The sequence below is a fragment of the Chlamydotis macqueenii genome, chromosome 3, assembly GCF_036417535.1.
Source record: "Chlamydotis macqueenii isolate bChlMac1 chromosome 3, bChlMac1.mat, whole genome shotgun sequence".
NCBI classification, from domain to species: domain Eukaryota; kingdom Metazoa; phylum Chordata; class Aves; order Otidiformes; family Otididae; genus Chlamydotis; species Chlamydotis macqueenii.
Window position 1 is genome coordinate 16,846,303 of NC_141558.1, and position 21,982 is coordinate 16,868,284.

Consider the following 21,982-nt stretch of genomic DNA (forward strand, 5'->3'; position numbering starts at 1 on the left):
AAACCAAAATAATGTAGAAAACCTGCTACATTCACCAAAAAAAGAGTAGAATGCAAAGTCTGGTAAATAATTCTGAAGTTGAGACTGAAAATAGACAATTTAAAGTACTGATTAAAAACTTTTAAATGTTTTAAGAAAGCCCTGCTTTGTGAAAGTATTTCTTTTTCAATAGATTTTACCATGAAAAATATTTTATATGGATATGGCCCTGCAAATCACAGCTATGCTCTTGTAGTAGAAACACCAAACCTCAAAATCAGGCTTTTTCTGATCTCTGGAAGGGTTGAAGACATCAGATATGTTCTTTGTGAGTTATTCTGGTTTATTAGTTTATCTCTGATCATCTGGTTTAAGGCAGAGTCAGGTTATGTAAACTCCTTAACTAGTCCTTCATCTAACATTCTTCATTATCTTTATTTTTCCTCCTAATTGGCAACCACCATCTTTATGTCAGCCCTGTTGCAGCTGGGTTTTGCTCATCAGCAGCTTCCTGTACCAGAGAATAGTCACTGCTTTGGCTTCTGGCTTTGCTGCTTTTTTTTTCCCTGAGCATTTGATCCCTTACTTACGCTGACAGTCAAGGCCGGTTTGAGTCACACTCTGGTGAGAATCTTTTTCAAAGATTTGAATACTACTACAAGAGCTGTCGCTGTGTGAAACATAGCGTATCATGTGCCTGTCGAGAAATTACTTCCCAGAAAGCTGTGACCCTGATCCTTCGTATACAGACACATGTGAGGACGTCGATACTTGAGTAACCCCCAAAACCATGGTAAATATCTCAAGTATAAAGTTATTTGTATAAGCATATGCTTGTAAGTTGCTGACTACTGCAAACACATGTACTAAGGTGATTATAATACAATTGAATGTGTAATTTAATACGATCTGGCTTTGGTTTAATAAGGTGAAAACAAACAGATGAACAAGGCTCTTTTATTCCTAAGCTCTTGAAAACTGTCCTCAGCAGGTATGAATCAGTTCAGAGTGCAATACCTGGCCCAAGTGTTTCATAGCTCGGAAAGGGAAGCACAGAAAAACGGGAGTGAAGTGCATCGGGGCACTGAAACTGGTAGTAACAGAGGCAATATTTTTCTCCCTTCCTCGAATACAAAAAACGACTGAACTGTATGGAAAAATCAGATGCTTGTCACCATCTTAGCCTGAGTTAGGCAATCACAGAATACATTAAATGATCAAGAAAACAGTAAGTAGTTGATCTCTCAGTCCCACTTTTGTTATGTTGGTAAATAGATTAAAATTATCTAAAAGAATAAAACTAATAAACTCTAGTAATTTAATAATTATTTGGGCTGTAATTTCTAGATCTGTTTATGGAGAAGTTTAGTCAGAGGCTGCATCTGACTGGTAAGGACTGTAAATTGCATTGCCTTGCTTGTGGCAGAGGTCCACTTTGCCAGGTGGTAATGAACAAGCTGAAGGCTGATTGGTCTGGACAAGTTTTTCTTCCAGTAGCGAGTGGTACATATCAAGTATTTGGGCTTAATATTTCTAAATAAATTATTGCATTTAAGCTTACAGGAACAATCAAGTGTTGTAAAATGTTATTTGTTTATGAAACTTCAGTAGTCTAATTTTTTAATTACTCTACTGAAGGAAATAAAAAAATATTAATTCAAATATTGAATTTCACTTCCTTGGACTAAATAAATGTAGTTTTCTATGAAGTTACAAGAAAACAGAGATCTGAAACCCATTTCGGTTTGTGTCCATGAGTCTCCATCAAGTGTTTAATCTTCTTCTGACCCAAGTACTAAGTGCGCTTACCCTCAATTCCCTTGTGGCAAGAATGATACAAGCCAAGCATTGCTGTTAAGTGAAATAGAAAAAGAAGAAAATGAGGAAAGAAGAATCTGCATAGGCAAATACAATCCTGAGATTGTAATGGCCTGACGATGCAAGTTTCAGTTAGTGAAACCTCAGCCAGTGACCTGGAGCTCATCCTGATGAACTTCACACAGGGAAAACATGACTCCTCTGCAGCTCAAAGCAGTGTTGCACTGTAGGGTGCTGATGTTTTGCTCATAAGGAGCACTGTTCTGGGCTTTGGTAAGCAGGGCATCCTGCTAGCAAAGGCACGGATGGAGCTGAATTATGCTTGCAGCTTCCAGCTTCTCACCAGCTCCACCTCACAGCTCTGCGGGCAGTGCCTCATCGTCACCGGGCCTCACGTGGGTCCCCATAAATACAGTGCTACTTGATTTCCTAGCTCACACAGCTTCTCACCAAAGCTGCACAGGGATGTATCTGTTATCTGTCATGAGAGTTTCACTTACACATACTGTGTGAAGAGCAAAATGCAAGTAACGCTTCCGCTTTTGTGCTCTTGCCCACTCTTTATCTCTTACCCGCCCAAGCACACGCCTTGAGCACCTCTTTCTGGAATAACTTTCCGAGGCTGACAGGCTGTATACCTTTATCAGTCCAGAAGTGCTGCTCTGCACTGTTGACCTCTGTTCCAGCAACATTATGGTAAATGTAGTAATTTATTTTCTTGGCGCAGTTTCTGTGTGATATGGTAAATAAATTAAATCAGTCAAACAAGCAATCCACCCATCCCGAATGGATAATAAAAAAAGTAAGAACTGATGTACTGAATCAGGCCAGAGGTCCATCTAGTTCATTAGTCTTTCCTTGAAAGTGGCTGACACAGGATGCTCAGGAAGTGGTGGATGAGCAAGGAAAGCATGTGGCGACTCTTCCCCAGTTCACCACCCGTCCTTCAGTGATTTGCAACTCACTGGCTTGCTGAGAGGTGACACCTTTCTCTTTCACAGCACTTGAAGTGTTTTTCTTTCATGAGTCTAACTGCTTCCTGAATATGTATAAAATTTTACTATCTATAACATCATCTGGAACCGTTCCACAGCTTTTTTCTTTGGAGGCTTGCTTAATTTCCATTTTTTCCTTAACTTTACTAGCCTTATTTTCTTAATTGTAAGCCTGATGGTTTTATTACTTTCTGACTAGTAAGTTGATAAATCAGAAAGTTATGGTGTGGAACTTAAGGAAGGTAAATAGGGTACTGAGGGATTTAACAAGCAAATAAGACCTCTTCTCCCTGGTGTCCAGTGATAGGATACATGGGAATGGTTCAAAGCTGCACCAGGGGAGGTTTAGACTGGACATTAGGAAATACTTCTTTACTGAGAGGGTGGTCAAACACTGGAATGGGCTTCCCAGAGAGGTGATCAATGCCCCAAGCGTATCAGTGTTTAAGAGGCATTTGGACAATGCCCCAAACAACATGCTTTAACTTTTGGTCAGCCCTGAAGTGGTCAGGCAGTTGGACTAGATGATCACTGTAGGTCCCTTCCAACTGAAATATTCAGGTCTGTTCTGTTCTGTTCTATAAGTATTATAAAAGGTGCAAACACCCATGATGCGGAAAAATTTTGTGCAACAATAAGAAAGAGATGAAGGGAGGAAACTGAGGAGAATTCTGTTTTGACAGTGAAGGAAAATATTTTCCATCAGTGCGATGTATTCCTATCTGAAATATCTAGTAAGAGATTGGTTGTGTCTAAAAATGAATGGGACCTGAACTCTTTTGAAAGAGTTGCCATTGAAATGTGTTGCCATTAAATAGCTTTCTCTCTGTGCAGTGAGTTCCTTTGCCTTCTTCCATACCTGGGAGCCAAACTGTATATCTCATGTTTGTGTCGCTGCTCTTTACGCTTTGGCATCTGACCTAGTTTGCATTTTGCTCCACCAGTTTCCAGGGTTACTGGTTTTCCAGACCAGAGCTATAAATGGATCATAAAATTTATTTATCTAATCATCATTGTACATTAGATGAGGAAGTTATAAATCCATTTATTTGCTCATCAATTTTATCCCCCAGTATCTAATAAAGATACAGCTAGTTTAGGAAATAGTGGGAGTCTAATTCTCTGGTCAATAGCTGCCAAGCATTAGCTGCATCTGCTCCAGGTGCCTCCCGTCACAGGCAGGCAATTGTCCTTGCTTGTGTCCCCTGGTCCTTCTGGCCCCTGGACGCACACATGGCGGTGGTATGGAGGTAACCCTTGCAGAGCTTCCTGTGCTGTAGGATTTTTGCATCTCCTCCGTGCTCTCTAAGAACACGCAGACAAACGCGAGAGAAAATAGTCCAGCTTTCCATCTGTGTGGATTTACCGCTTATTAAAACACCAGCTTTTCTGGAGCTTGGGTGCCCAGACTGGAAATCTAAATAAGTTGGTAAAAATAAACAGGGCAGACAGAACTCAGTGCATTAGGTCTAATCCCACCGATAGCGTGGCGTGGCCTCATTTCACACTGGGAACTGGCAGAGGTAGCAGATAAGGAGAGAGTGGTGACAGATGCCAGTTGGCATCAGATAAGGAGGCCTGGGTTTATAGCCCACATTGCGAGTTAATAATGGCTGCAAAAGAGGACACACAGACCAAATTGTATGCGCTGGTGAAAAAGCTTCTTAAAAGTCAGTCTGGACGAATGAAAGCTGGGGTTTTATATACTCCAGAGTAATGACTGTGCTAACAGAATATATGTGCCACTGCGGAGGTAATTGCCAAAAACTTTTTTCAAGGTTCCTCGAAACTTTCTGTTCTGTAAAAAAAATCACATAAATAGAGCAGGAAAAAAAAAAAAAAGAAAAGAAACTTTCTGAATGACTGTGGCTTATGAGTGCAACTTTTCAGTCCTTCATTATAACAAAGAGTGGTAACTAGACAGAAAAGTGGGTTGGGATTCATCAGCCACAGACTGTCTTTTTAAAATTACTTAACTTCTATGGCAATCACTTTATACTTGCTCTGAGAAGTGGTGTGCTTACAAATAACTGACTGGAAGAAATTAAATGTCAGCATACATCTGTTGGGCTTTTTTTTCCTGGTTTATCAGAGTAAACAGAGAAAATTTCAAAGTTTTCATTACTTACCTTGCAAAGGATGAGGAGCCCTGCGGGGCAGATTGCTCTGCTGCTGCTGCTGCATGGCTGTGCCTCTCACCCTCTGCAGTGGGTTGTCTGGTGCCATGTGGGCAGAAGTCTGGTATGGAGGTTACTTGGAAATAAATGCTTGAAAATGAGATGTAGGGCACAGTTAGCATATGGGACTAACAGCAACAACATGTTACTAAAAGGAATACATTAGTAGGATTTTCATAGATATAAAAGCATATATATGAATGATTTGGGGTGAGATGTTGAGCAAATTGTTTTATCTTATGATAGTTCAAACTTAGGATAATTATACTTACCCTATTGAGTAAACTAATTAGAGATCTAAACATAGAAAGCACAGTATGTTCCTAATGTGATTATCCTCAGCTCAAGGAAGAAAGCATAACAGAGTGATAACAGGAAAGGGAAACAAAGGGAATGTCAGCCCTCGCTCTGGTGCCAGAGCACCAGAAATGCCTCCATGGCATTTAGATGAGGGTTGCGATGAGGAGTGTGTCAGGTACCTTCACAGTTCTCTGTCTCCTTCACTGGCATGGACTGGTATATCAGTGGTTGTTGAGGTGTCAGTCAGCTAAATAGAAATGGCGTCTTCTTCATTTTGACCACTTGCTAACTCCAGGATAAGTTGAACATCTTAATCTTTTGATCTGCTGTTCTTCAATGGACAGCACATGCTGCTGTGAAGACACAGTTTATCACTGACATCAGATATAAGATGGGAATGAGATATTTGATACCAGTGGTAAGTCCAAAGACTATGTGGGGAGAAAGCTGAAGATGAAGTTCATGGTTTTGTTTTGAATAGCGTTGACAATACAATACTGATGTAGCAAAGGGTCTATGTTAAATGCGTATGTTGGTATTTAACTGCTGCCTACATTTGACACTGATCAGGTATCCAACAGGGACAAATCAGTGCCCTCCAGATACTGAAGACTGAATTTAACTCAATGAGACCTCGTAGTAGAGCTCAAATAGAAAAGCAGGGATCAAAAGAAAGCCAAACCCTTTCGCAAACACAGGTTTAAATGCAGTACCCTCCATATTATTCTTTGTTTTATTGCTCCAGATTGAAACAGATTTAATCAAAGTCTTTATTATTTCTCCGTGCAGTCTGGAGCATACTAATCTCAAAAATTCTGGAAAGGAGAGTATCTTTATATCCTCCTGGTTTGGCTCTGACTGGCCTAACCTTTTCAATTCCTTTTCTGACATCTCACATTTAGGTGAGAAAGCCTGAAGGCAGGGTCTTAACTTGGAAGTCATTACCAGTAGAACTACGCTGATAGCCCCTGTTAGTAGAGGGTTTGTGATTTGTACTTGGCTTATGAAGAAGAAATTATTTTTATTAACATGGCAGAATTTCATCTCTCCTCATGATCTTAGTGAAATAAGTGATTTGGGTGTTTCTGTATTATATAACTGGATCTAGACCCAAGTCTTCAGTCAGTACAAATTGATCTGCTGCAGTTAGTATTGTCACTTGGGTCTGGAAAACTTGTGACAATAAGAGAGGGCTTGGCTCAAGTAAACTGGGCTCCATCCCACTAACTTCTAGATGGTTTCTTTGCACTGCCTCTGCAGTTGTGTCCCAAATGGAGAAACAACTCCACGAAATGAGGAGGACCATCTCTGTTCACTCCTCAAAAGGACACCTTGAGGTCAGTTCCCTAATGATTCATTCGCTTTGTCAGAATACATGGAAAAGGATCCTAACATTAAACCCTTGCTTGCATTGTTTTGTGATTCCAGGGTGAAAATCACCATGCAGTGTGTTCTGAGAAATAGAGTATTCTGGGCAGATTCTTCCGAGTCGTGATAAATAGACTGCTAAATGCATGACTGGTCTGTTTTCTTTTTTTGCTTTCTTAAAATTCCATTAGTTTCTTTTGTTTCAACAAGGTGGACAGATTTGTTTTGAGAGGTTTCTTGGTAGCTGAAATGCCTTGCTTTTTATTTTATGTTTTATTAAAGGCATGCAATAATCCCCCTACAATGCACTGGCTGTCATGTTCAATTGCTTAATTAAGTTACTGTGGTGAACTCATTAGGACTATAGCAGTTTAAATCTATTATCCATAGCCAGCTAAACATTAGCAATAAAATGTTAGCATCTTATTTTGGAGTCTGGATGCTACCTTTCTGCTAGAGGGCAGAAATAGTAAACTGACCATGTAATTGAAAACGTTGGCTCCTTTTTACAGCCCGGAGTCAATCTCCTCTCAGTGTCCAGGTATGTATGTCCTTGCTTAACTGTTTAACAGTAAACTGATTTAAAATAAACTAAGAGATATTAAACTGTTCAGCAATAAGCTGTGCAATGTGGTCAGTAACAGAACACTGGTGAATTACAAATAGTGCACCCATATGATTGCCAAACAAAGCATGATTTGAAATGAACATGGATATCCACACAAATCCCAATGTTTGCTAAATATTGTTCCAAGCTTCCTTAAGGCTGTGTGGCTTTGTTTGGGATTGTAGCTAAGTCTGAAATGAGCAAAGAAAGAACAACAAAGGTTCACATAAAAAAATCTAGGTAGACACATCATTAATCAGATCGTTAGTACTAGAACAAGAATGATGCAGTTCAAGTGCTTTTAGGAGCTCAAGGAAACAAAACCTGAGCACTGATGCAATAATTCAGTTCACCTGTGAGAGAGGCATCGAAAGCCAGAAAAAAAGCCAACATTTACTGTCTTCCATGGTCTTCTGTCAGAGTCTCTGCCCACTGCGGTCATAGCACAGGAGATTCTCTTAACAAGCTGGAGCTGTTGGTCGGTAGCGAGAGGGGCTTTGGGATCAGAAAGAGAATATTCAGCATGTGGGTGGACTTTACATATATTTAAGATCCTTATTAAAAGCAAGACAATAACAGTCTTTGTACGTATACATTACTTAACAAGTTAGATGACATACAAGCATTCTGTGTTTCTTGTTTTACCACAAAACTTCTTGTGCTTGATATAAGGATTTTCACTGCTACAATATTTATTTTATTAGATTAGAGTATCTTTGGATTAAGAGAGTGTGAGTACCGAGTATAACAAAATATTTCCTGAATGTTCTGAGAAAGCATATAACAGATCTACAGCTTTCCATATTGTGTAATAAGCTGCTAGTTTTGTCTCTGGGCTGGTCTGAATTCTGGAATCATAGAATCATAGAATGGTTTGGGCTGGAAGGGACCTTTGAAGGTCATCTAGTCCAACCCCCCTGCAAGGAGCAGGGACATCTCCAACCAGATCAGGTTGCTCAGAGCCCCGTCCAACCTGGCCTTGAATGTTTCCAGGGATGGAGCATCTACCACCTTTCTGGGCAACCTGTTCCAGTGTTCCAGCACCTTCATTGTAAACAACTTCTTCCTTATATCCAGTCTAAATCTACTTCCTTCTATTTTAAAACCATAACCCCTCATTCTATCACAACAGGCCCTGCTAAAGAGTTTCGCCTCATCCTTCTTATAAGCTCCCTTGAGGTACTGGAAGGCTGCTATAAGGTCTGGAGCCTCCTCTTCTCCAGGCTGAACAACCCCAACTCTCTCAGCCTGTCCTCATAGGAGAGATGTTTCAGCCCTCTGATCATCTTCATGGCCTTCCTCTGGACCCTCTCCAACTGGTCCATGTCCTTTTTATATTGGGGGCTTGCTTCAGTTCATGAGTATAATCATTTGGAGAAAAAAATCAAGTTGTTGTAAATTACAAATCCCTGTAGTTTTTCAAGTACGAAATCAGTGACCTTGTTCTATGGTGCACACCACTTCCTAGTCAACAACTGTCCACTGTTGTGAAGCACTGTAGCAAAAAAAAGAAGATACATAATTGGGAGCTAGTCTTATTTCAAAAACTGAATTAAAAATGCATTGGGTGGATGATCCAAATGCGATTGTAGAAGTATTTTAAAGGGTAGATTACATTTAGCAGAGTCTCCGAGGCAAACTCCATTTGTTTCAGTGAAGCTGCACAAGGGATGACTGTGACTGGCTGCTTCTAGGCAGGACTGGATATGCCTAAATATACGGCTGTGCTAAACACAGGGGAGAAATGCTCCTCTACGTTACATGCAAATGACACTGATGCTAGGTATATTCTGACTATAAACAAGGAACAAATTTTAACACTGAGAGCATTTAAAGGTTGCAGTTCCTTGCTCACTTCTGTGAATTTTAACATCAAGACAGGATATTTGTGTTCTAGTTTAGACAACAGCTAATGCTGGGCAGCCCTGTGGCGCTTTATGCAGGAGATCATACTACAATGACAAAATGGTTCTCTCCAGCCTTGTGAACAAAGAATATATACATCTATAAATGACAGATGCTAGAGGTGCGTAGGGAGAATGGAGCCAGGTCTCCATAGACATCCAGGACTGAGGGAACTGCTTTCCCTGTCTTCTCCCTGCAAAATGGAAGTCCAGTCTGAAGGATCTTCAGGTTCGATGCGTTATATATCAGGCAGTGCCTATCATTGACCTTATCACTTAAGCAACAAATTTTAAACAAGGAACCTATATTCAACATTTCTCTCAAAACTTCAGTGTAAAGCTTTTACAGGCATAAAATACTGAGTTGGATGAATTTGAGTAGAGGTGGGGTACAGAAAATACCCATCCTTATTACTCAGTTTGATGATTTAACTCCACTACAGAATATAAATTATTGAAGCAGCTATATGTTAAACTAAATTTTTAATTAGCCACCTTGAAGACCATATAAAATAGATGCCCACAAGCTTTAAAGAAATGAGAAAGATTTTGTCCTTTTAGTTCAACGAAGTTTTGTAAGAAGGTTCCCAACATCTCTGACTCAGCTAGTTCAGCTAACCTGGAGAGCAGCATTAGCATGCCACTTCTGTGGTTACGACTGGCAAATTGCAGACAAATTCCACTTCCTTATCCAGATCTGTTCCTCACCAGTCACTGAACTAGCTGAGAAGTGGTATGCACTTCAGAGCTGGTACGTGGCTGAAGGGAACTGGTGAAGCTTGGAGACAGCTGGCAGCATGGGTGTTTTCAGCAACACGAGTCTGCAGTGAGCTCATGTAGAGCTGGCTGAAATACCCCTGCGCAGCACAAAGACTGGTGGAATGAAAACTAGGAATGCAAAGCTAACTTTTATAGGAAAAGGTCTGTATCTCTTGGTGGACAGAGTGCAAAAAAAAATCATCCTTCATTTCAATATTGACAAATAATTTAGGAGAATGAAAGGTCATACTTGTACAGAAGGGAACAGCAGCCTTGAAAATGTTAACCTTGAAAGTGCCTGCAAAGCAGCAGTGGCAGTGAATAACAGTTGAACATCCTGTTCTGTAGAGAGGCTGTGACTCAAATTGTTCAGGCACCAAATTTATCAATAGATGCATGAACTGGCATTATGTTTGCTAGGCCATGACTGGAATAATAAGCTGAATACTTCTGCACATCACACTCCAGTTGTCTCTCATTATGTGTCTAAGAAATGAAAAGCTCAGGTCCGTTGCACTGCTTGCAAATATTTGCCCTAACTATCCATGTACCTCAGGTTCTCCATCAGTGAAAGACAAGTAAAACACCTGTCTATATCAAGAATTCCTTTCTTCATGTACTTGACACAAAAGAAATGTGGGAATACAAGTGCAGAATATTTTATCAGACAAGGTACATTATGTTTTCCCATTCAAATACACAGTAGGTTTCCTCTGTGCTCCCTATACTTTTATTTTGTCATTGAACTCACATTCATTTTTGCAAGATTACTTTGCCCTTCAAGTATGTTATCCATGGATCATCTGCAAATTCCATTGGTTATGATCTCAACCAAGAAAACTAGTATCTGAAATGGTAGGTACATGGACACGTTAATCATTTACAACACATTGTTTTTATTAAGCACAACCGAATTGATTAATCCTTGCAGCACATGACAACAAAGTGCTTACAATACACAAAGGAGCTACTATAAAATATTCATTTTAGGCTCTGAGCAACAGAACTGCATAAAGAATGTGAATGGAGAATTGCAGGGGTGTGGTAAAAAAGGGGAATTTTACATCTGATTAGAAAACCTATCAAAAGACTTTGGATGCTGGATTTTATCTGGTGGATTGAATTTTTTGAAACAAGTCAATAGTTCATGGAACATAATTAAAGCAATCAGTTAATGCATATTATAGCTTTCATAATGGATAATGGCTTTGCTCATATAACATAAAGCATACGTCATGTAGGTGACATCTACACAGGACAGGGATCTGTGCTTGTTACCCCCTTCCAGCCATTGGATTTCACTGTCGAGCCCATTGCCGTCGCTGGTGCAATGAGCCGTGACTCGTACGAAATCTGCCTCCTTTGACCAGCTCTGTGCCAGCGATCATTCTCAGGAGCACGTATTGCGCCCCCCTTTTGCTATCTGCACTGGCTGCCATTATGTATCGACAGGTGATTTCAAGGACTCGCATTCATCTGACTTTTTCTAAGAATCTAACTTCTCTTTCAGATCTCTGGGATAGTGGCCTCAAGCTGGTAGAGTTCAACAATACTGCCCAAAGTTGACTTGAAGATTCCTGTTTGAAATTGCTAAAAATGCCCATAGAATTTCAAACATCAATGTAAATTCTGTAAAATGATAAAGAGCTTTGTTCTCCTGGAATGTGCAAGTGAAAAAATACACCAAAGGATTAACTTAACCTATATAACTTGTCGGTGTTAGTGGACTCTTCCATATCACTGGAAGATGAAGCTGAATTTTGACAATTAACTGGAAAAAGCTAACGTGAATGGTTGAATGCTCAGTATTAAATAGCATTTGCCTTCTGTATCCATTATTATATTGCTATCCCCTGGACATCTGTAATGATTCAAGCATATGACATGTAAACAGCTATGTTTTATTATTGCACCAGAAATAGAGATCTTCTCTTAATATATACTTCTAACACAGTTTTCACACAAACAGAAACAAATAAGGAGTTTCCTTATTGAGGAGACTAAGGTAGAAGCTTTGTTTATGTAGATGAATAGTTGCATTTCATTTGGAAACATTATTTATCTGCATTTAAGTAAACCCTAATCCCGCCAACACACGGTGCTCAAGTGTGCATTAAGATGCCTGCTGACCAAGTTGCAGTACAGCATTGCAGTTCGGATAGCGAAGTTGCGATATTAATCGCATTTACGTAGCATCTGTTGCCTGAGTACCTCCAAGCACTTTACGAATGTTAACTAACGAGAAGCCTGCCCATGCTCTTTTTGAAGTCAATGGCAGCATTCCAGTTGTCCTCAAAGGGAGCAGGCACAGGCTCTGTGAGGCTCTGAGCCTCATAATAACCTAAAAGTAGGTTAAGGATCTCTGTGTTCACTGGAGACGGGAGGGATAGCGGAGCTGAGGAACTGAACCCAAAAGGCTTTTCTCTAACTGTAGGGCTGCCTTTCTCTGGAAGAAAAAGTAATATAATTTACTGGTGAGACCACAAAATGAGCCATAAAGAAGGAGTTGTTCACAAAGACTTAAACTATTGTTGCTTTAGAATGTGACCTTTTTCTTATTCCAAAAACAACAACCGGAGACAAAGCTGGGCTTCCTGGGATGTTCCTCTCCAGTGGCTGCAGCAGCCCTACAAATAGCTGCTCCTTGGAGAGGCGTATTTCTCTGTGAGGCTTTCTCTACAGAGGTATACAACATTTCCAGAAGTCTAGTTACTTTGCCGCTAAGTTTTCTGTGTCCATGACAGACGTGTTTTTAAATCAATGCTCCTGGCTTCTTGAGCCATGGTAAGTAATCTTCTGAGGAACAGAAGTCAGTATGTATTTGCACTTTCCTGGTAGCCATCCTCAGCACCAATTCCCATTTCAATCAAGTACTCTGACATCTCATCTTCAAATTCTCACAGGTGACCAGCGGTGCCTCTCGTGTATCGCGTACCTCCATACAGAGGTCCACGTGAGGCTCATGGCTCTGTCAGAATCTGTAAACTTAATTGTCCCTTGTGCAAAGGTAAATAGCATTTAGTTATATTGCACCGTTTTGATAGGAACACAGTCATACAGAGGATATTATCAGAGCCAGTAAATGAAAGAGGGGGCCTTTCAAAGCCAGTTTCAATGTTGTTTCAAAACAAAAAAGCCCCAACCATGGGGAACCAGAAAATAGCCTGTAGCAATTTTCCTCTAGTCTGCCTATACTTGGGAAGATTGAATTAATTTTTTTTGGTGAATGATGACACCAGGGAGCGTACAGCCTATTTCCAGGCAGCTTATCCATCAAACACCTGTGTGACATAGGAAATGCACATGAAGATACTGGAAGTTCCTGTGGTACCATGTGTGTCACATGGTCCATGTGGTTCAGTGAGGAGAGCTTCTGTAGCAGGAAGGACTGTGTGGTGGGTTGACTCTGGCTGGACCCCAGGTGCCCACCAAAGCCGCTCTATCACTCCCTTCCTCAGCTGGACAGGGGAGAGAAAATATGACAAAAGGCTCGTGGGTCAAGACAAGGACAGGGAGAGATCACTCAGCAATTACTGTCATGGGCAAAACAGACTCAGCTTGGGGGGAAATTAGTTTATTACCAATCAAAACAGAGTAGGATAATAAGAAATAAAATCAAATCTTAAAAACACTTTTCCTCCACCCCTCCCTTCTTCCTGGGCTCAACTTTACTCCTAATTTTCTCTACCTCCTCACCCTGAGCAGCGCAGGGGGTCGGGGAATGGGGGTTGTAGTCTGTTCTTCACACGTTGTCTCTGTCTCCTTCCTTCTCAGGGGGAGGACTCCTCACACTCTTCCCCTGCTCCATGGGGTCTCTCCCATGGGAGACAGTCCTCCACAAACTTCCAATGTGAGTCCTTCCCATGGGCTGCAGTTCTTCCTGAACTGTTCCAGTGTGGGTCCCAAACAGGGTTACAAGTCCTGCCAGCAAACCTGCTCCAGTGTGGGCTCCTCTCTCCATGGGTCTGCAGGCCCTGCCAGGAGCCTGCTCCAGCGTGGGCTTCCCATGGGGCACAGTCTCCTTCGGGCATCCATCTGCCCCAACGTGGGGTCCTCCACGGGCTGCAGGTGGATCTCTGCTCGTCCGTGGGCCTCCATGGGCTGCAGGGGGACAACCTGCTTCACCATGGGCTGCACCATGGGCTGCAGTGGAATCTCTGCTGGGAGCACCATTACTGCTCCCCGTTCTTTTTCACTGACCTTGGCATCTGCAGAGTTGTTTCTCTCACATGTTCTCACTCCTCGTTATCCCAGAGGTGCTACCACCTTCACTGGTGAGCTCGGCCTTGGCCAGCGGCAGGTCCACGCTGGAGCCAGCTGGCACTGGCTCTGTCGGACACAGGGGAAGCTTCTGACAGCTTCTCACAGAAGCCAGCCCTGTAGCATCCCCGCTGCCAAAACCTTGGCACACAAACCCAAAACAGACCAATATAGATTAGATTATCTGGACTTTACAGAAGACATCCTCACAGAAACTCGTTCCGGCTCGGCAGTGCTGTGTAGGGAAGCAATGCTTTTAAGTATTAAGCACCATATTATGATTCATCTGCACGTGGGGATATAAATGGGCATTTTCTGTGGGTACAGACAGGACCATCTTCCTGCCTTAACAGTCACATCATTCCTTTTCTTTTAATATACTCTAAATGGCATCAGCTTAAGAGGTATAGAAGTGTTTCTTATCTCTGCAGTATGAGCCCTTCCAATCTCTGGCTACATTTGCTGCCAGCCTCCCAGTTTACATTCTGCTCACCATCCGTCTTCATTGACTTTTCCCCCACACCAACACAAGATTAGAACACCATGGGAAATTAAACACAGTGCATATAAATCATATTTATTGTTGCCTCGGATACAGAAAGATAACAAGAATCAATAAGAAAGGCATGATGACTCACAGTTTATTAGTATACTCAGTTTTTCATGAGCTGAGTCTTCATAAAGAAAATGGTTTAATTGAAGCATTGAGATCTTGAAGAACTGGCTATTTATCTTCTGAAACCTCAGTTTCTGGTTTTCCACAGCACTTAAAATCATGAGGGAAAGAACTTCTCTCAGAGAACTTGACAAATTTCTGAAAGCTAGAGAAGTTTGTGAAGGCCGAATGCATCTCAGCTGTGGTACCTGAAGCTGAGAGGTGGTGCTCAGGTCTCTGAGCAGCCTTAACTGGGGAGGAAGCAGATGGGCGAAATTATAGAATTGGTTGTTCAGACGACTGAGGTGTTGGGCTCCCATCTTTTACCCTCACAAAGCATAAAGAACCCATCATTAACGAGATTACCATTTCTCTCTACCTAATTACAGGACCTACGGATCAGGAGAACCTTATTTTGACCATTCTTTGTGATTATTGGTCTTTTATCATAATCTTCAATAACGTTATTTCTATAAAATATTCATTCTCTTATTTAAATTTGTTGTTAATGTTTTTCTGGAAAATGTTATTCAACTACACCTTAAACTATACATATCGGAATATGGACTCCATACAATTATCCCTAATAAAACCAGATACAAACATGTTTTCTTGCTTACAAGCGTAGTCCTGAACCATGGTATTCTTTTGGCAGCAAATGGGAGGATTTGTTTCCTTGACTGATTCATACACTTCACATGTATCCTTCTGAGCTGTTCAGACTGTACCAGAAGTAATCCTTTGTTCTCCCCAGTGTTGTACAATAGCAGGCATTTCTCACCAGAGCACATTGTGATGCAAAGGCCAAGGTCAATGTCTAGTCTTGCCGTAAGATATCACCTCTCCTTCAGCTTTTCAAAAGAACATCCCACAGACATTCAACAGTCCCTTAGGTTACTGCTAAACTCTTTTCTCATGGCCTAACAACTATCACAAGCTATGGAAGCAAAATTTCCCAAAATAAGAGAATATTCCACCAGCATCCACAATAGGCTAAGGAGAGGTATTTCCTTCCTTGCTCATTTGGGCAAACGGGTCCATGTTTTCACACAACTTGTTACCAGGGATCTTTATCTATCAGTCCCATGTGAGTATGGGGTCTTTCTTCCAACACAGCCAATCATGAGCCTCCTGCTCTGGAATTCCCAGTTCGGTGAGAGGCAAACTGTGCGGCAAACGTCTACTGTACCACCTTGGCAGTTGATTTACCACGACTGAAGTGCTAACAGAAGCAGTCAGCAGCAATGGGCGCGAGTGCTCAGTTCGTGCTGTCAGCACACCTTTTTTCCACACCAACAGGAACCGTCAGGTGGGTCTGTCACTGCAGCTCTCTGCTTACTGCTGAGGAAGTGGCTTTCAGCCTCCAGACTTCCTGGTTGTCTCTTCACCACCTCATTCGTTGCCTTTGACCACTAACCATTGCAGGCTGGCTAGCAAGGACTGATAATCAAGGTGTTCCAGGTATATCCTTACCAGAAGCGACTCCTTCCTTACACTTTCCTGTTCCTTGTAGAAGCTGCAGGAGCAAATCTGTTAGTGTCTAGGGGACAAAATGAGGGCTCTTAATCCGTAACCAATCACATTGACAAATGTTAATGGTTTTAAAGCTACTAAGTCAAACAAGTTTTAAAAAGAATATGTATTTTTCTTTGTACAAACACAGTAGTCATTTCCTAGCACCTGTGTGCCATGCAAGGACATAAAATTGTACAATATTCTTCTCTTATTTTTCACTAAAATTTGTTATTTTCTAAACTTAGAAAACAGTAATACATTCTGAAGTCATAATGGAGGTTCACACTAGTTCTGCTGAAGAATCTAATTTTCATGACAACCAAGCTCACCAGCAATACAAAGAAGTAACATTCAAACGCAGGATCACTCAGTAGTCATAGTCTTAACTCACAACTGGTAGCCTGCTCCTTCACCCCATGGTTTATTTGTCTTTTTACCTCACATGAAAGGGAACTTATTATGCTGATCAGGAAAAATACCTGCCAGAGACCTGTGGGTATTTTATCAAAGCAGAGAAAGGTGGTGCAGTGCAACTTTACTGGCCATGAAGAGTTCAGTTTTCTGGGTCAAACACCAGCACAACTGCTCACCTTGGAGCACTTCCAGCAAATGTCAGAACAGTGGCAAAACTGATCAAAAATATATGTGTCTTCAGAAAGTCTGAATTTCTTCAGAACCTCAAAATGGAACCTTAGAGCTTCAATTGTCACAATAGTGCAAGGTTTTGCAGCTGACGCTTTCACCTGCCTGTCAGTGCTCCTCGAACTGGAGTTCAGCACTCCCCAACAAAAGGTGACAGTGACAAGGTTGCTGACATCTCATGGTCCAAGGCAGCACTGCAAAACAAGGACGAGGAATGTTTTGTAAGACATTGAATGGACACTTGGAAGTGGGAGGGCTTACAATACTTACTCTGCACAATGCGGATGTCACTGAAAATGCAGAAGACCCCAGATCAGACATGAAAGGACCGCATTGGCAGCTTCTGGAAAGCCTGCTGTCTGTGCTAAAACCCGTCCAAGCTATCAGTGAGTATTTGTCAACTGAAGGTACAACACTGTCATTCAACGTCTCTCTCAATAGGGCTTCTCAGTAGACATTTGATTGCAAAAGATGACGATATCCCAGCAGTATCTAAGTTTAAACCAAATTTATCTACAAATTTATCTACAGAACTTTTGACTCAACAGGAATGCTACAAGCTGCCAACTTCATGTGCTCATTAAAGCTATTGCGTTGGCCCTGTTCCACAAATATAACCTTGTTTTCTAATAAGTTCAACAAAAAAAAAGTTGTGCAGCTTCATCCTCAATATGTTCGAAGACGAGACTCAGCAGTGGCTCAGTTAGGAGAGAATGTGCTGTAAAACAGCAGTCAGTGAAAGAATACAAATGTAAGAACTTGGAGGTGTTAGCTTTCATTCTACAGCAAAGAGCTTTGGAGATTTTGACCTGTAATAGATTATTAAAGTGCCTTGCGGTGGGGGGCTGGAAAAGGTGGCCAAACTGGTGGCTAGTGCCTTGCCATTCTGGGGAGAAATGCTGCATAGGACAGTGTGTTTTCCACTACTGTAACAAACCTATAAAAAAACCCCATATTATTTGCTATAACAAACCTCTTTTGCTTGAAATGGTTCAGCTTTAATTGCATTTAGGAAGAAAATATTGATAAAATCACAATTGACTTACAGTTCTTTATTTTCAGTATTTTTCAAGTGCAAATTTTTGAGTATTTTGGCCAATTCTTTCTAGCAACTTTTCTTATTTTTCCACAACAAAATTTCATCACTGTAGCTAAAAGCAATTAACTTGATTTGCAGTGCATTTTATTCAGAACAATTTCTCATAACTGTATCACCAGCCCAAGAAGGGGCCACCTAGATGCACGGCGAAAACTTTCAAACATACAACATGCAGTCTTGGTTAGTAAATACTAGAATAAAATAATTCTAGTATTGGAATTATATTGGAAGATGTTAATAGGGGAAGATATTAAAAACATAGGACTTATCTTCTAGTGGGGTGGAGTTGTGATGTATGCCAGGTAGCACTGAAAACTCTTGGCTTGTTTTCCAGTCACATTTTATATTTGATTTTTAGTTGTACTTGGAAAGCAAAATTAATAAGCTACTCCAAATGCAAGTGCAACATTTTCTTCTTAAGAATAGCAGAGCTCAGCAGTAGATTTCTCTGGCTGGCTGATGGAGGTTTGAAAATGGCTTAAAATGGATTGAATGGCTGAAATGACTCAAAATGTACAGCATTTATTTAATGCCAGAAAAGAAAGCGTACAGCTTTGTTAATTTGATCTCTATTCCTTCTGCTAAGAATCCATGAGCATTGCCAATGGAAAAGAAAAAAAACCCATAATGCAGGGCAGGACAAGTAAACACTGAATTCTGGGCTGTCAATTCAGTCCAGCACACTGAGTGGCTAATTGCAAATAATGCAGAAATGTATGAATGGAATAATTAAAGAAAACATCTTAAACGCACATAGTAAAGTGGTAGCAAATGCACTTCCCTGTAGCAAAATTGTTGCACTTTGAGCAAATTACTTACACTGATATAACAACATTCTGCAGACAAAGTCATATTCTGCTTTATCTTTATTTTCACTTTTTTTCATTAAAGTTTGTACAGAAGATTTTTAAAAGTTTTCATCTTCCGAGTTTGTATCTGTAGGGGCAAATATCCAATACCACCATTAGTGGATTTTTTTAAACAAAAGCATTCACAGAACCAAGCCACTGAGTAAGCTGGGGAATTTTGCAGTTGCCTTCTCCTGCTCCCCAAGTTGAGTCTGTTTTGCCCGTGACGGTAACTTTAAGGATTTCTCCCTGTCCTTATCTCAAACCTCGAGCCGTTTTTCCTTTTATTTTCTCTCCCTGTTCTCTCGGAGGGTGGGGGGAGTGAGAGAGAGACTGCGTAGTCTGGTCCGATCGGGGCTGAACTACGACAGTTATTTTGGCGCCCAACGTGGGGCTCAAGGAATTTGAGATAAGGATTGAGTTTAATTGGGAGCAGTAACGGGCAAAACAGGGATTGAACTTGACAAAAGAGCAAAATGATTATGCGGAATTTATGTTCTGATTGTGGTGAAGGGATAAGTGGTGAATTGTTTGTTAATTGTCTACCCACTGTTGGTGTTGTGAGGATATTATTTTGATTTTGGTGTGGGGAATTCTATTTTCTTCTGTTGATGTGTGTGTATTTTACTTATAATACTTAAATACGTAATTCGCAGAGGCGAGGGGTGGAATGTTCTGGTTTTGTTAGTGAGGGGGGGCCTAAGGTGGTAGCTTCTGTAGGAAACTGCTAGAAGTCGCTCCCCTTTGTTCAGTGGACTCGGCCGGGCCTAGGGCGGACCCGCTGCTGGCCAAGGCCGAGCCAGTTGGTAGCAGAATGTCTCGTGGTAACGCCTCTGCGATAACGTATTTAAGAATGGGAAAACAGAAAAAAAGAGAGAAGAGAAGATGTGAAGAAGCTGAGCGGGGGCAGAGGCGCAGAGGGGGAGGCGCAGGCCTCATGGGCCTTGCAGGCCTCACCCTCTGGCCTCTCGCCAGGCAGCCGACTGGGCCCGACTCAGTCCAGCCCGGCTGCAAGAAGTGGAGAGGAGATGAGAAGTGAATGAGATGTAAAAAGGATCCTGAGAGACATCTACCAGCCTGTTGTGAGGAACGGCTGCAGACGCCAAGGTCAGTTCAGAAGGAGGGGGAGCAGTAATGCGGCTCCTGGCCAAGATTCCCCTGCAGCCTGTGGTGACGACCATGGTGGAGCAGGTTGTCCCCCTGCAGCCCATGGAGGCCCACGGAGGAGCAGAGATCCACTTGGAGCCCGTGAAGGACCCCGTACCGGGGGAGGTGGATGCCTGAAGGCAGCTGTGGCCCGTGGAGGGCCCGCTGGGACAGCTGTTCTGGAGAGACTGAACTCCGTGGAAGAGATCACCCACGCCGGAGCAGTTCCACAAAGGACTGTGGCCCATGGGAGGGACCCCACGCTGGAGCAGGGGAGGAATGTGAGGAGTTCTTCCCCCGACCATGAAGAAGCGGCGTGAAACAATGTATGATGAACTGACTGCAACCCCCATTCCCTCTTCCCCCCTGTGCCGCTCAGGAGGGGAAGGTAGTAGAGATAATGTTAAGCTTGGGAAGAGGGAGGTGTGGGGGGAGGTTATCTCTTTTTCAGTCTCATTCTCCTGCTGTTTGTAGTAATAAATGAATAGTTTTCCCCAAGTTGAGTCTGTTTTGCCCGTGACGGTAACTTTAAGGATTTCTCCCTGTCCTTATCTCAAACCTCGAGCCGTTTTTCCTTTTATTTTCTCTCCCTGTTCTCTCGGAGGGTGGGGGGAGTGAGAGAGAGACTGCGTAGTCTGGTCCGATCGGGGCTGAACTACGACACCATGGTAGCATGTGAATGATGCAATTTAATAACTGGCAATGCTGGGGAGGAGTGCGGGTGGCTAAAGCTTTCTTCACCTCATTCACGCTATTTTTTTTTTGTTTCTGGCTGGAATTACTTTAGGGCACTGGCAATGAGTGAAGAAAACAACACATAGATGACTTAAAATACCAGAAAGAGCAACAATGTCAGGTGCTCCACAAGGGCAGCTCCCAGTGCAGCACCATCAAGGGGAATGGGACTTTAAGGTAAATTGTGAGTTAAAGGGGCACATGAAAGGAAGTGTGCTTTTCAAATTAAAGCACGCAGTGGGTATCAATGTACCCAAGTTGATTTTTACTGACATTAGAACAAACTAGTGAGTTTCTAAAAAAGCTTTATAATGGGAGTAATAAGGGCAAACAAGGTAACAGGGCTTCTAAGTTGATTTGGTTAATTTATTAAAAAAATGTGTAAGGTGATTGTCGGCTAAAGCCTGAGACTGGCTTTACTGAGGAGATACTCGCTGCTCCAGTGTTCCTCTTACGCTTTCTTTTTCTAATTTCCCGTCTCAAAGCAGATGCAGTTCTAATGTGAACAGATGTTGAGCCCAGCCTGCTCAATGACACATTCAATGTAACTCATTCCTTTCTGGAATTTGACAACCATAAAAAAGAAATAAAGTGAGGAAATAAATATCAATTCAAGCTTTCTGCCTTGTGTTTACAGTGTCCCGCCCTAGCAAGCCCTTCCAGGCTGTACAGTCCTTGCTCCTTGTTCTTCACAGCCACTCCCCAGTTCCTTTAACTGGGTTTTGGTTACACAGTGAGTCAACGGGCTTAGTAAATCACCATAAACCGTTGCACGCTTTCATTACACACATGTATCACCAGATTTGTTTCACGCTGAGCGCCCAAATTTATGCTTACTTACATTTTCTTAGCACTGCAAGACTGACTCCATCAATATTTGTAAAGTGCTATGCACTTGCTGGGTAAGAACTGTACGCATGCAATTAGTAGTAATTACTATTGTTTATCTTTAAACAAAAATTAGCATTTAAGTCTGAACTCCTGCGTAATCTTGTGTTCAATCTAGATGTTTACTTCAGAACACTGAAAAAAAAAAGAGAAAAAAATAATACTAAGGACAATGGTTTTATGGCAGTGTCAAAAGTACATAATTAGATCATATGTTAAATTAAGAAATCTCAAGCTTAAAATCCATGGAAAACAAGGGTGTAGTCACACACTGAAAACATGCTGGA

At 41.7% G+C, this 21,982-nt stretch overlaps 2 long non-coding RNA genes across 2 annotated transcripts in view; one reads left to right on the forward strand and one right to left on the reverse strand.

The window, feature by feature from the left end:
- The window catches only part of LOC147601196 (uncharacterized), a 60,108-nt gene that overhangs the window by 34,741 nt on the left and 3,385 nt on the right, over positions 1-21,982 (forward strand). The gene's annotated exons all lie outside the window — the stretch shown is intronic.
- LOC147601197 (uncharacterized) lies at positions 2,455-10,752 on the reverse strand. Its single transcript, XR_015258049.1, has 4 exons — positions 10,659-10,752; positions 7,598-7,739; positions 4,922-5,059; positions 2,455-2,527 (listed from the first exon to the last, which is right to left on the reverse strand). It is a non-coding gene; the product is annotated as an uncharacterized LOC147601197 (long non-coding RNA).